This window comes from Nymphalis io, chromosome 12 (genome assembly GCF_905147045.1).
Source record: "Nymphalis io chromosome 12, ilAglIoxx1.1, whole genome shotgun sequence".
Lineage (NCBI taxonomy): Eukaryota > Metazoa > Arthropoda > Insecta > Lepidoptera > Nymphalidae > Nymphalis > Nymphalis io.
Genome location: NC_065899.1, coordinates 8,983,419 through 8,996,907, shown reverse-complemented (window position 1 = coordinate 8,996,907; position 13,489 = coordinate 8,983,419). Strand labels below are relative to the sequence as shown.

The following is a 13,489-nucleotide window of genomic DNA, read 5'->3' as shown; positions in this document are numbered from 1 at the left end:
CTTACAGCGACGTGTCAAGGGACCTGTTCAAAACTTTGTACTTATCTCCTTTGTCTATACTTCTATAGCTAAGCTAATATTTTACGCAAAATAGATATCTTTTATCCCCCGAGTTCTATTATTGAAAACAGTTGTAAAAACAACTGACTAAACACAGATTAAATTTACATAAAAAGACTATACGAAGTTAAAATCTTATCGGTAGGCTAATGTAATTGTTTTAGTATTTCTTAGGACTCAAAGGGATTTTATTTAAATTCCCTAAACATTACTGAATTTAATATTTAAATTATTTGTGGTTTTCATTTATCGGACCAAAGCTTCACAAAGAGTTGCTTTTCATAGTAAAATAACTATTTATTAAAGTGGTTACAAATTAGTTAAAATCTTGATACATTTGTGTACAAAAGTAACAAACTATTTATTTTGTTTTCTTTAATTTGTTATCAATCTTTAGAATGTTTCAATTTAATTTTGCTATTAAATATATGATGTTTTATCAAAATAGACTTAAAATGAATTTCTAAAATCTTTAAATAAAATTTATTGTTGTATAATCAATATACATTACAAACAATCTCACTCTTGCTATTGTTTATATCGCTAAAATGCTATTTTCATTCACAATGCGCTGAGGTCCGTTTTTAACAATTAAACTGTCAAATACGGAGTTACTAAGAACATTGTTATTCAATATTGAATTATTAAAACGCGGTGTTTGTGAACTGATTCAAATTCAAATCGAGTTTTATTTAAGATTAAGATGTTCACTACATTATACATATATATATATTTCTAAGTAAACATAATTATATCAAAGTAATATTAAAATTAGCTTATTACTTGGTGTTTTATTGACAGGTATTTATTAACATTGTACGTTTAAAATAGCATATGTTTATCATATTTTAGTCAATATTATTAATCAGGATAATTTTCTAAATGTAAAAGTCCGTTTATTTAATATTTCATCTAATCCACAGAACCGATTGTAATAGTTTCACAGTGCGATAAAGACGTATGAATGGAAATTATGGGAAAGATAATTAACATGAAGTAGATTTTTTAAGAGTTTTAAGCAAGGGAAACACAGATACATAATACATGTACAATGTATTGCTATTTAGTGGTAGAATAAAACGATTAGTGCGCGGTACCCAGTCCAGCTGGCACGAAAACCAAATCAAGTAAAATAAGCCATATAAACTACTTGTTCGGAGGATAGGTAGATCTAAAAAAAATAATAGATTACTTTATTCTGTTTATTAGAATACTTTATCTGTTTTATATTCTTTACATTTAAAAATGAGATTGTATTAACTGTTACAGCTCATTTCGTTTTGCAATTCTAAAACTAAATTACTATATAATTTTTCTCTTTGTTTGCACCTAAAAGTTATGTTTGATTAAGTAGATGCATAAGATCTCTTAGCACTGGGATAGAGAGGTAATTTAACACTTTATTTAGATAAAGAATAATACGGTTAAAGTCCGTAATTCTATCTTTGCAACCTGGAACGAAATCCGAAAATATAACTAAAGCAAATATGTACATCTGGTAATGTTATGTTTGTAGTGGGTATGTTGTTCATTAAAATGAGATATTCTGTGAATTTCTAGGTTCAGAAAGTTCAGCTATTTCCTATTAAGACTTTACTATTTACTGTTTATTATTACGTATAAAATTAATATCGCATGCAATGTTTTAAAAAGATTAAATATATAGGTATACTCACTAATAAATGATTATTTCCCAATCTCCAGATAAAATCACGCCGTTTACATGATTTGTCGTGTTTTGATACAATTATCATCAGTTTTCTCTTTCACCCTTTTCACTCTTTCATCTTATTATTAAAAGAACTTATAAAAGAAAGCGGACTTGTAACATATAATATGTAGTAGTACCTGCTATATCCAAAAAACTTTTTGGAGTAAATCTCAAAATCCATGCTAGAATCTGATTTCGAAATTACATCCATTGTAAGACGACGTCTTCTCAACTAACTTACCCAATTTTTCAGTTCTGTGGTGCCTTTTTGATTTGGTGCTTTAGAATAAAACGCTTTTGTATGAATCTATATTTGGTTCGTACACTGCTGACAATAAGTCGACTTAGTTGTTTGAATGTCTTAGTGCCGCGGCAAACTTCTTTCAACAAATACATCCGTTTGCACAACTAGTATTTCTAGGGGATTTTAACGCTTATCATAAGCATTGGTTGTTTTCTTATCAGTCAACTAAGTATACTGGGAAAGAGGCTCGTCAAATATTTCCGCCGATTACTTGTACCTTCTTTTGACTAACTAGACCAGTTCTCTGTATAGGTTGCTACCACGATTTACTTGTTTTATATATTAAAAATTATCTTGTGTTTAAGTATATAGTCACTAGTTATTGTTATTGTTATTTCCTTTAACTGTCTTTAAATTTATAACATTACAAGTATTTTTTAAGTTTATTGACTCTTATACTTCTCTCTCATCTCTGTTTCCAGTTACGGAACATAAAGTTCCGACTCTAGTAGGAAGTAATCGTAGCTCCTGTCAAAATTTTATGGCAATGGACATTTATGTGAATTAGCATTAATATTAATAATTGTGTCTGTAGAATTTAATTGGTTTGATTTTAAAGTATAATGAGGCTATGGTTCTATTTATAATTGTATAATTCTATTTATAAATATAAATATTAGATCATTTTAAAATTACAAATTATCATTTGTCCCAATTTATTTATTTGTTTTAAATGTTTCCTACATCACTGTAACAATAAAATCCAACAAATGCCTGTCTGTACCAATTCCCGTTTTAGTTTTGCACAATTGATTCCATGGCAGCCGAGAATTGAGTGATATATAAAATTCTATTTCCTTCAACAATTCGTGCTTAACCTCTATATCTGTTGTTCGGCGCGTCTTTTATTCCATTTGTTCTAAATTCTCGCACACTCTTCATCTTACTTTAACAAGTACCGGAACAAAATGTACTCTAGAAAATTGATGTTGCTTTTAAAGTTTTGTTTACTGTTTCTACATTACAACAGTTTTATTTCAGATTTTATTTCTATTAGTAATGTGGAATGTGTTTTCGTTGTTTCAAGACGATTGCGAAAGCCATCAATATTGCTCTCGCAATTGTTAAAATAGCTTTATCGCCTGGAATATTACAATGCGATGCAATTTCTCTTAGGATTTTCTAAACTATCCACAAGTTGTTAAGGGCAAAGCTTGGATCGCTAGTCCATGTTATAAGCCTCGGAGACACACTTGTCTCTTTCTTGGCAGTGGTTTTCCAGAGGGGATAGTTATTCGCTTGTCCAGTAAGGTTATTTGTACATTGTGTATTGTTCGCTAAAATAAAATTTATACTCAATTTGAAATAATATAGAAATGTTTGGAACGGAGATTGAAACACGCGTAATCTTTGGCTAGACTTTTTAAGTCTTGACCAGAATTTTATAAAAACATTACATTAATATAACTTTATGAATTACATTATAAAGGCATACTATTTTTTTTATATTTAAAATTTTATATTACAATTAAGTAAAATTAATTAGTAAGTTTGCTGAATCTTTTTTGAATCAATATTTCAGATCAATGGCAGTTTCAACATTCTTAGGTGACTGATGTTTTTTTATTCGAGTTAAGCTTTTGGAAATACCTATTAGTAATATATATCATATTCATATCAGCATAATATTACGCACTTTCCCTTATTTATTATTGAAATAATAATAGGTAAGGAAAAGTATTTTATTATTAATTGATACTATTTGTTAATCAAAAAATAATTTTCTAAGAATATGCTAGATATAATAGCAATATTCTAAGAATATGCTAGAATATAATTAAATTCAGTTAACTACCAACCTTTATATATATATGGGATATACAGAAAAAAAATTAAATAATTCACTTTTACTGTATACAGTACAGTACTGACTGTTACATACATTAAAAAATATGTTTTTATAAATTTATGTGATACAATAAAATTAACAACGATTTATGACTGTACAATGACTATTACTTATTATATATATGTGTATATAACATATATAAAACATATTTTTATATGTGTATATATAATAAGTAATAGTCATTGTACAGTCGACGTACATATTACATAATTTGTATAGATGCTTTTATAAATAATGTCCTTATCTTTCAACGACTCTTTATCTTATGTATGAACTCAGTCTAGCAAACGAACGAATGAGCCACTGGCTCTAAGTAATCACTTTGTCAGTAAATATCGCTAGTATTTTTGGAAGTATTTTAAGTATTTTATTATTGTTATTGTATTCAGAGTTTCTGTTTCTCTAGAAATGCAAGATTAAAATGTCAAGATTATTATTCCCTTAGTTATAAATATCGGATTACAATGACATATAATTCGTAGTTTATAGGCATTTCATAAAAGGTTTTTTTTATATATCAATATTAATAGCAAAGATTTTTTCCATCACGGGACGTCCAGCAGCTGGACTTAGGAAATTATTTATATTGAAAGAAATTAAAAGTAAAAATTTCATTTGATGTTAAGTGTTCACCACCGCCCATAGACAGGCACTGTAAGAAATATTAACCAACCCTTAAAATAAATAAAATAAAATAAAAATAAAAATTGTTGTTTATCACCTATACGTAATGCTTATAATTTTCTCGTTATAATGTACAATGCAGACACTCAGAGAGTATCATAAACAGACTAAATATTATTCATAACTCGTATTGTTTTGAACACTATAGCTTAGACTGCAGTGTATACGTGAATAAAATAGCAGTTACGTTTGGTTTATATTCCACATTTCCGGTTCTCTTGTATAGTAGAGAGGAAATGATATACAATGCGATTATAAAGATTATTCGGGTCTATGTAAATAACACATGTAGTTTTCCTATATATAATGTCAAGTCTCAAGAGCGAGGAGACAATATTGAAGGTCAAGTGTACTCTCGTATGTTGTAATAAAACAATCAAACAGACTGTCTGTCTTTGCGAAGTGACGTCGCAATTAAATTTAATGTTTGTCTTAGCTGTGAGCAGAGATCGAATGAAATGGAACGAAAGATAAATATGATTTATTATTGTCTTAACAATTTATTTTTACCGAATTAGTGTTTTTATTTTAAGTAAATATATTTTTTTATTTAGAATTTTATGGATTTCAGGAATACCGGTCTTAAAACTAATGTCAATAAAAAAATCAAAGGAATCAGATGATTTTCTTTTAATATACAATGCTTATAGCAAGTAATTACTTGATTTTAGGCGGTAAAACTTTCAGCCTTACCTATAAAAATTGTTTATCGGAGGTATAGTTAAACACTGATTTATCTCTTTCTGACATCACTGATTTAACATTCGAAAGAAAAAGACACAGCTTTGTAGCTTTAACTAATCTCCTAAACAATATTTATTAGTAAAGTAAAAACTAATGTTTAGCCCTAGTTCGTAAACTTCACATTACAGTATATAATTGTGACCAGTCAGATGCATTCAGGAATACGTTCCGAAAACGTTATTTCTTAACATTTTTACTCGAGTATTACCAAGCTCAGCTCATGTTGACCACGAAATAAGACTTACATACTGATAATGTTATTATGGTCCATAAAACAAATAAAAATAATTACTATGGTCATACTAAGAAGAAGTTACAATATACTTTTAATTTATCAGTAAATGTTTACGAACTTATATATACTATGCTTATTATATATTAACAACAAAAACTTTCCTATATTATTAAATGTCGCACTATCACGATGTGGAATCATGGATGCTATTACAGACGAAACACCTAATACCTAGGTCCCGCACGATCTCGCTGCGTGCCTTTTATCTACCATTAGGGTAGCCATCATATACGTTAATATTGTCATTATATTAATTAATTAAAGTCTATTCTTGCTTATTGAATTATAATTCGAATGTTAGAAAATCTATGAAGAGAATAAATATTCTTCTAGTGTGAATGTTTTTTGGTCAAATTGCTTATACCCACTTTTGAATTGTGGTATTTGTGACAGCTATCGCTTTTATAGGGTTGAAGGAATTCTCTTCAGATACTTTAAACAATGAATAACAAATGAGTTAGATTTTTAATATGAGCCTAATTATAGCTTTCTATAATAATTATTATATAGTATATATAAGGCTAATAGGTATCTTTACAAAAATAATATGAAAAGGTAGCACACAAACAAGTAATTCTTCTGACTGTTTAGTAATAAAATTTCGAGGTAATTGTTTTTATCGAATAGCCTTTTGATGTCGATGATCGTGTACTGCTAAGCATTTTGTGTTAAAAGTGTCCGGAAAAGAGCTAATAAATGTGGATGATTGTTTAACATAAGTACCTATTTTATGCACGTTTTCCGTCATTATGTCATCGTTAAATGTATGAGATAATATTAGAACTATTGAATGTTAATGTTATTAATATTATCACACGTGCCATTGGTTAATAGTACGTGTTTAATATATACAGCAACTGTAAATTAAACTTACTTTTACCGAATAAATTATTAAAATTAATACTATCTTCTACTTATATTAAAATGTTTGGATGCTTGTTCATTTTAAATCAATCAAGCAAAAATGGCTGGACAGATTTTGATGATATTTGGTATAGAGCTTAGATATAAAAGTCTTTACACAAAGGCTACCTAAAAATTATTTTTACTCCCTCAGGCGGATGAAGCCACGGGCGGAAGATTGTTCTATATTTTTGAGTTCTATTTATTTATATATATTTCATCGTATTTTACATTTTAAAAAGTACGTCTGTGTATGTCTAATCGTAACGGCTCAAGCTCAACTCAAAGAGCTTTAACAAGAAACGTGTCATTTTGACAGTAGGTTAATTTCACGCTTCGTGTACCACTGCTTATTTAAAATGTTGCATGAAAAATTGGAATTTTAACCATTAGGGTTGTAAATGGCAAATGTAACTGAAAATATATGTGTATGTACTTAGAGGTGAAATGTGAATAATAAAAACGAATTCAGTTGAAATCATTAAATGATTATAAAAACATTCATTTAATTTGGAGTCCCATCTCCAAATGTTTTGGTACTTTTGCTGATTGTTGTTTGATTAGAGAACAATAATACTTGTTTGTATTGAGAAATTGTCTACGGAATATATTTTATGCAAGTTAGTCAAGGGAGTTGGGATTTCGAATTACTAAGTTTACAGAAAATAATGGGAATATTAGGTACAAATTACCTTAAGTTCCAAGCGCATAAACTGACTAAGAAAAGGCTTACGACAGCAGTGATTACTTTTATCATTAGGAGTATATTTTGTCCGCCTTTCAGATCAATAAAAAATTGTAAACCATTATGCAATTATACGAAGGTATGAAATATATTAATTTGAATTCGCTTAGTTAACTATACGAGTACAAAGTTTCAATTGTTATTATAATTTATTAACTGACTAAAGTCCAATTCATCTATTATTTCCTCATTCCTAGTTTATAGTGAAGTATATGGAAAACAACAATAAAGAACTTTGTTTCAAAGTCATAAGAACGTTATGCGAATATTAAGATTAAATTATAGTAATACCTAAGTCTATTACATGAGTCATGATCGTAATTAATTATTGCATTTCATACAGTGCTTATTAAAGAATAAATAACAAAGGTTATTTTATACGTAGCTTGTTTAATATAGGTTCATCATTTGCTTTTATAAATACTAATTTGTACTTAAGTATCGATAGCAGAATTGGTAGTGAAGAAAATACTGAAATGCATTTCGATTTCGGCTTATCAATTTTATTAAACTTAGTATATTTTACATCATTTTAAATGAAGAAAAAAATATTGTTTATAAATAAAAATAACTGTATTATTTATTTGGGGCAGATCGTTTAATTTGCCAGGTGTTATCAGCAGTTGTAAAACTTTAACAATAAACGTTCACGTTACTCGTTTTTAAAAGTATCTAAATGTTTTTTTTTCTAAAATTCCGTTGAAATTAGGTATAAACAAAAACTCTGCATGACATGGATTATAAAGAATAAATTATGCTTATTTCACTGTTACTTGATTTGAACCCACGATTATTATTATTTTGAGATCCACATGTTCTACCCACTATCTCTGCTATACAAATATTCTGCTACACAAGTAAACAAATAAACCTGTTAGTATTGTGATTATGCTTTTTTAAAGAATTCATACTGTTAAAATATTATACTCATTAAAATCTCAGAAAATTTATAAAGACATAAAAGTTCTACTTAGCTGTGTTAACAAAAGAAAGAAATTACGAAAAGTAATATTCTTTTGGGACAGGCTGGTTCCTTAAGAATTAATTTCTATAAAACACTCGTTTCGAGCTTTAAAAAACGTAACTGAAAGAGGTATTTTGTGCGAAAGGATTTGCAACATGATTGACTTTATGTAGCTGGATTTTCCAGCCCACGTTTTTTTAAATTTGTGTATGAATTGTATTTAACATAAATAATAATCCTTTCAAAAAAACATTAAAAGGACTACAAAAAAAACAGGAGATACACATTAATATTATGTTTCTTTTAGCAAAATTAACTGCTATTTTTATTTACTAGTTTGCGCTCGCGGTTTTTTGTACATGTGAGTGGGGTCTGTCTTTGTACCCATGACAACGTGTGTTCAAAATTTCATAATGATCGGTTGAGTAGTTGAGATGCGAAAGCGTAACAAACAAACAAACTTACTTACCCATTTCTAATATTAATAAGGATTACAAAAAAATTATATTATTTAATAATAAAGATGATAGTTTGCGAGTAACATGCTAATATGGTGTTTAAATAAAATGTAATAAAGTTCACAATTATTTAAAGGCTATCGACTATTAGGCTATTTTGTAGAACAAACAAAACCTTTTCAAAGAAAAGCCAATGAAGCTATTTTCTGTTATAAGTGCATTATCAATTGGATTAGTGGATGATTAACAATTACTGTTAAGCAATGCTATTCGAATTTACCGTGCGTCTCGACTCTTATACCATAAGAAAATATTTTTTCTATAACATCACCATATGTAGTAAATGATTAATTACAGTTTTATTTAAAAAACGAATATAACACGTAATCTCGTGCAAGTTTTTTTTTTGTTTTCATGCTGTTTATATGTTTTTATTATTTGCTGAAGTCACGTCATAAAAATTACATATTTACATATCCGTTATCTTCAATTTGCTAGATCTTTCTATATTACAGTGTTTGCCTACAATTGTTTATATAAAACAATAATATTATTATAACGAGAATCATTAAATACTTATGTTAATACATTATGTTTATCTGTCAATAGATATGATGATTTTTAAATATATTTTCGTGTGAAGTTCGTTTAAACAAAACTATTTCATTTTGAATAAATTTTAAATGAGCATGTAATTTTTATTTGTTAATAATAACTATGTATGTTTATTTTAATCAATAAAACGTTTACATATATTTTTTAATACAATATATTATTATATTTAAAATATATATTTATTGTATTTAAAAAATCGACGTCATCAAATTTTTGGCAATACGTAACATTTCATTTCTTAGTTTGAACATTTTATTTTCCTTATCAATTGTATATTCATGGAAATAAATTAATGTTTATTCGATGTCGCATTTGTTTATTTCCTACCTGATTTCTTAGAATATTCTAATTTAATTTAAATGTTTTGCTGTTAAGAATGTAAACAATAATATTATCGTTCTTTAAATTTAAAAACATACTATGGAAAATTGTAAGTGTAAATATTAGTTTTTATAATAATTATAAAGTACGGATGCGGTTTTAAAGGCTGTAACAGTAAACAGTAACAGCCTGTGAATGTCCCATGGGCAAAGGCCTCCTCTCCCTTTTGAGGAGAAGGTTTTGCAGTTTATTCCACCACGCTGCTCCAATGCGGTTTGGTGGAATACATGTGGTAGAATTTCAGTGAAATTAAACACATGCAGGTTTCCTCACGATGTTTTCCTTCACCGTCAAACACGAGATGAATTATAATCACAAATTAAGCACATGGAAATTCAGTGGTGCTTACCCAGGTTTGAACCCATGATCATCGGTTAAGATTCACGCGCTCTTACCACTGAGCCATCTCGGCTTATTCGGTTTTAAAGGCAATTGCATTTAAAGAGTTGAGTTTTGATTAGAAAATTAATTTACTTGGTGGTACTGCTTCGTGCGAGCCCGTCTGTGTATATTCTATCGCCAAACAGTAATACTTTGTATTGTTGTGTTTTGCCTGAGAGCAATACGTAGTTAGTCGATTTGAGGGTGAGTGAGCAAGTGTAACTACAGGCATAGGGACATAGCATCTTAGTCCCGTGGTTGGTGGCACAACTAGCTATCAGGTTACTTACACTTGCCAGTCCACCTAGCTATTTCATAAAAAAAAGTTGATATAACATATACATAATTGTTTATTCGATGTTGCATTTGTTAATTTTTCGATTATTTTCTAGGATGTACTAATTTTAGTTAATTGTCCTACTGCTAGGTATATAACAATAATGTAATGTTGGTTATCAGTAAATAATTTTATAGTTCCCGTTAGAATAATAATTTTGTAGTAAAAATAAATTGACAACATTACTTGAAGTTTAAACAACCGCTGAGCAACTGTCATATATTTATAAATATTTTTTTCATTAAAGAAATGTATGTACTATTCTAGAATCGAGTTTAAATACTTTTTATAGTAATATACTAGTGATTAACGAGTACAAATATTTTGATAAAAAGGGAAACAATATTAGTTAACATCTTTTTTAACGAGATGCAAAACAGGAATTAAAAAAAGGGAGTATAGAAGTGACTGGCGTTTCCTACTTCACTTTTAGTTACACGTACGTTTTATGTTACTAGTGAATACTCTTACATCATAAGCGGTCAGGATCGAATCTACGACTTGCATTTAGCTCGGCAATTCGTATATATACCGTTGAGCTAAATAGGTAACATAATAACATAAAAACTTAATGCGTAAGTAAGTGTAAGTGATTTTCCATACTTGTGTTATCAAATTTTGAGACGTTTATGTACTTAAGGAATTTAAAACACAATTGATAAACAATACCCAGTTCAAATATTAAATCTTGACGCTGAGGAAATACCTAAATGTCGTCGACATTATGACTGTCCGAACTGTTATCAGTATAAATACACATACTTATGGCCGTGATTATGCATATGATGTCAACCGATGAAATTTTATTATTTTTACAGCAAACTTATATTACTAATATTAAAATTGTAAAATTAGAAGTCACATTTAATGATGATGTTCAGTTGTTTAGTTAAGACGTAAAAAACTCATTTTCCAATCCATAAAATTAGTAGGATTTAGGGTTAACAAAGTACATAATACGAATTCCGTTCACGATAAGATTTAGATGGTCCAGGGATTTCACCAATACACCACAGTAACGTTTTCAGGGCTATATAGGCGAAACTATTTTCTTTATTACTTAATTGTAGTGTGTTGTTCCATTATTAGTTAATGATAAATTTAATGTAATATTTGAAGTGGGTATTGCTTATCAATTTTGTTTAAATTTCTTAATATAATATGTACGTCTCAAAATTTGATATCATAAGTACGGAAAATCTCTTACGCATTTTTATTTAAAAAACTAATGCGGTTCTGAGGTACAGCATCCCCTCTATATATCACAGCGCGTTATATAGTCTATATATCTCTATCTATAGCCTTTCTCAATAATTAGACTATCTAACCTACTTTAAATTTAAGGATAAGAAGAAAAGACGATATTATATGATTAATTAATATTTATGATTAATTAAGAGTAGCTAGGTAATTACTCATTAGGTTTAGATTAGTTTACTTTCCAAAAGTCGAATAAGAAAGTAACATAAAATGGGTAACGATTATGGAACGGCGCCTAGGCTGCCGTCACTACAAGACCATGGGGTAAAAAATATGCCTATGTATACGTCTCGGTATTACTTGCTTATAAATATATATTAAAAGCCTTAATATCTAAACGGTTTACAGATATACAGCTCGGCTAGAGGTCGCCAGGTCAATTTCCGACCCCTGGAGCTATTCTGGTACCTAAAACTTACGCAAAATTTGCGTTAAATGAAGGGGAAAATAGGAGGCATTGTTAATTTTTTACCTGTTTGTTTTACATCACGCTTAATATAATTCATCTAATGTTGTTTCACTTTATAGTAAAATATTTTTCTCGTTAATTATTAGTATATTTAAGAAATAGTTAATATATTTATTGGTGGTAGGGCTTTGTGCAAGCTCGTCTGGGTAGGTACCACCCACTCACTATATTCTACCGAAAAATAGCAGTACTAGTTATTGTTGTGTTCCGGTTTGAAGGGGGAGTGAGCCACTGTAATTACAGGCACAAGGGACATAAAATCTTAGATACCAAGGTTGGTGGCGCAATGGCGATGTAAGCGATGGTTAACATTTCTTACAATACCAATATCTATGGGTGTTGGTGATCATTTACCATCAGGCCCATATGCTCGTCTACCTACCAATTCCATAAAAAATATATATAGTAACTATTAATGTATGCAGCTGGGCTAAGTGTACATGAAGTATATTCATTATTACATATGTACTCAGTCTAGCTAATGAACAGGTTTTAAACATTTTACCTGAAAATAATCGTTATGCTGACAAGACCGTGCAGTGACGGAGAAAGAATACATTTCACTGCCCCTCTCTTTCCCATGGGTGTCGTAAGAGGCGACTAAGGGATATCTGAGCGACCATCTGCTCATCTGGTGGTAGGATGCTAACATCCGCCTGGCTTGTTACCACCGTACGCATGGTGAAAAACTCGTGAAGTGGCTTGCAGCCGCGTTTCGAGGTCAGCCAGCGTACAGCCAGTGCCCGAGCGAGTATTGCCGCGATGGGTGTTGGTCCAGTGGAGACGGCTGTTAAACCAATGCCCGGGGGAAACTATATTGACCTGCCAGACAGAGAGACCTGAAGAAACGGCTGTTTCGCTGGCCGCCCGTGGCATAGTACAGGGGCCCGAGCGTGCCTAACCAGCTCGTGAGGCTGCCCCACCAGGCCACGCATAATCTCGGGGTGGACCGTCGTGCCGGTTGGTGACCGGTAGGTGGGGTCCCGGCGGCCACTTCCGGGGGGTTTCGGGGGCCCTTCCGTCCGGCGGATCAGTATATTTTCCATTTATCAACCATTTGGGAAAACACGCCTCCATACTTTGCCCATCCCTATCGTGGCAATACGTCGCTCGCTTCACGTCTCTTTTCCTTATTTTTCGAAATGGTAGCGCAACTAAGAAATAACGGTTGTTCAGCGGTGCACACCCCCACCATACCCACGCTGTATCATCTAAGCAGGCGGCATATCCCGCGTAGATCAACGGCTGCGTTAGCGGGGCATCTAACATTGACTCACTGAAAGCAAACAACAATAAAAATTCCAAGTCCTGTAGGAAGGCATACACGAG

At 30.4% G+C, this 13,489-nt stretch overlaps 1 long non-coding RNA gene across 5 annotated transcripts in view; it reads right to left on the bottom strand.

Annotated features, from left to right (window-relative positions):
- Positions 1-12,813: 12,813 nt before the first annotated feature.
- Positions 12,814-13,489, bottom strand: part of LOC126772449 (uncharacterized) — a 254,732-nt gene continuing 254,056 nt past the window's right edge. For all 5 annotated transcript variants that reach the window (XR_007669656.1, XR_007669653.1, XR_007669654.1 and 2 more), the window contains exons 2-3: positions 13,228-13,289; positions 12,814-12,972 (exon numbers count right to left, since the gene is read on the bottom strand). This is a non-coding gene — a long non-coding RNA (uncharacterized LOC126772449). The remainder of the gene's footprint in view (positions 12,973-13,227; positions 13,290-13,489) is intronic.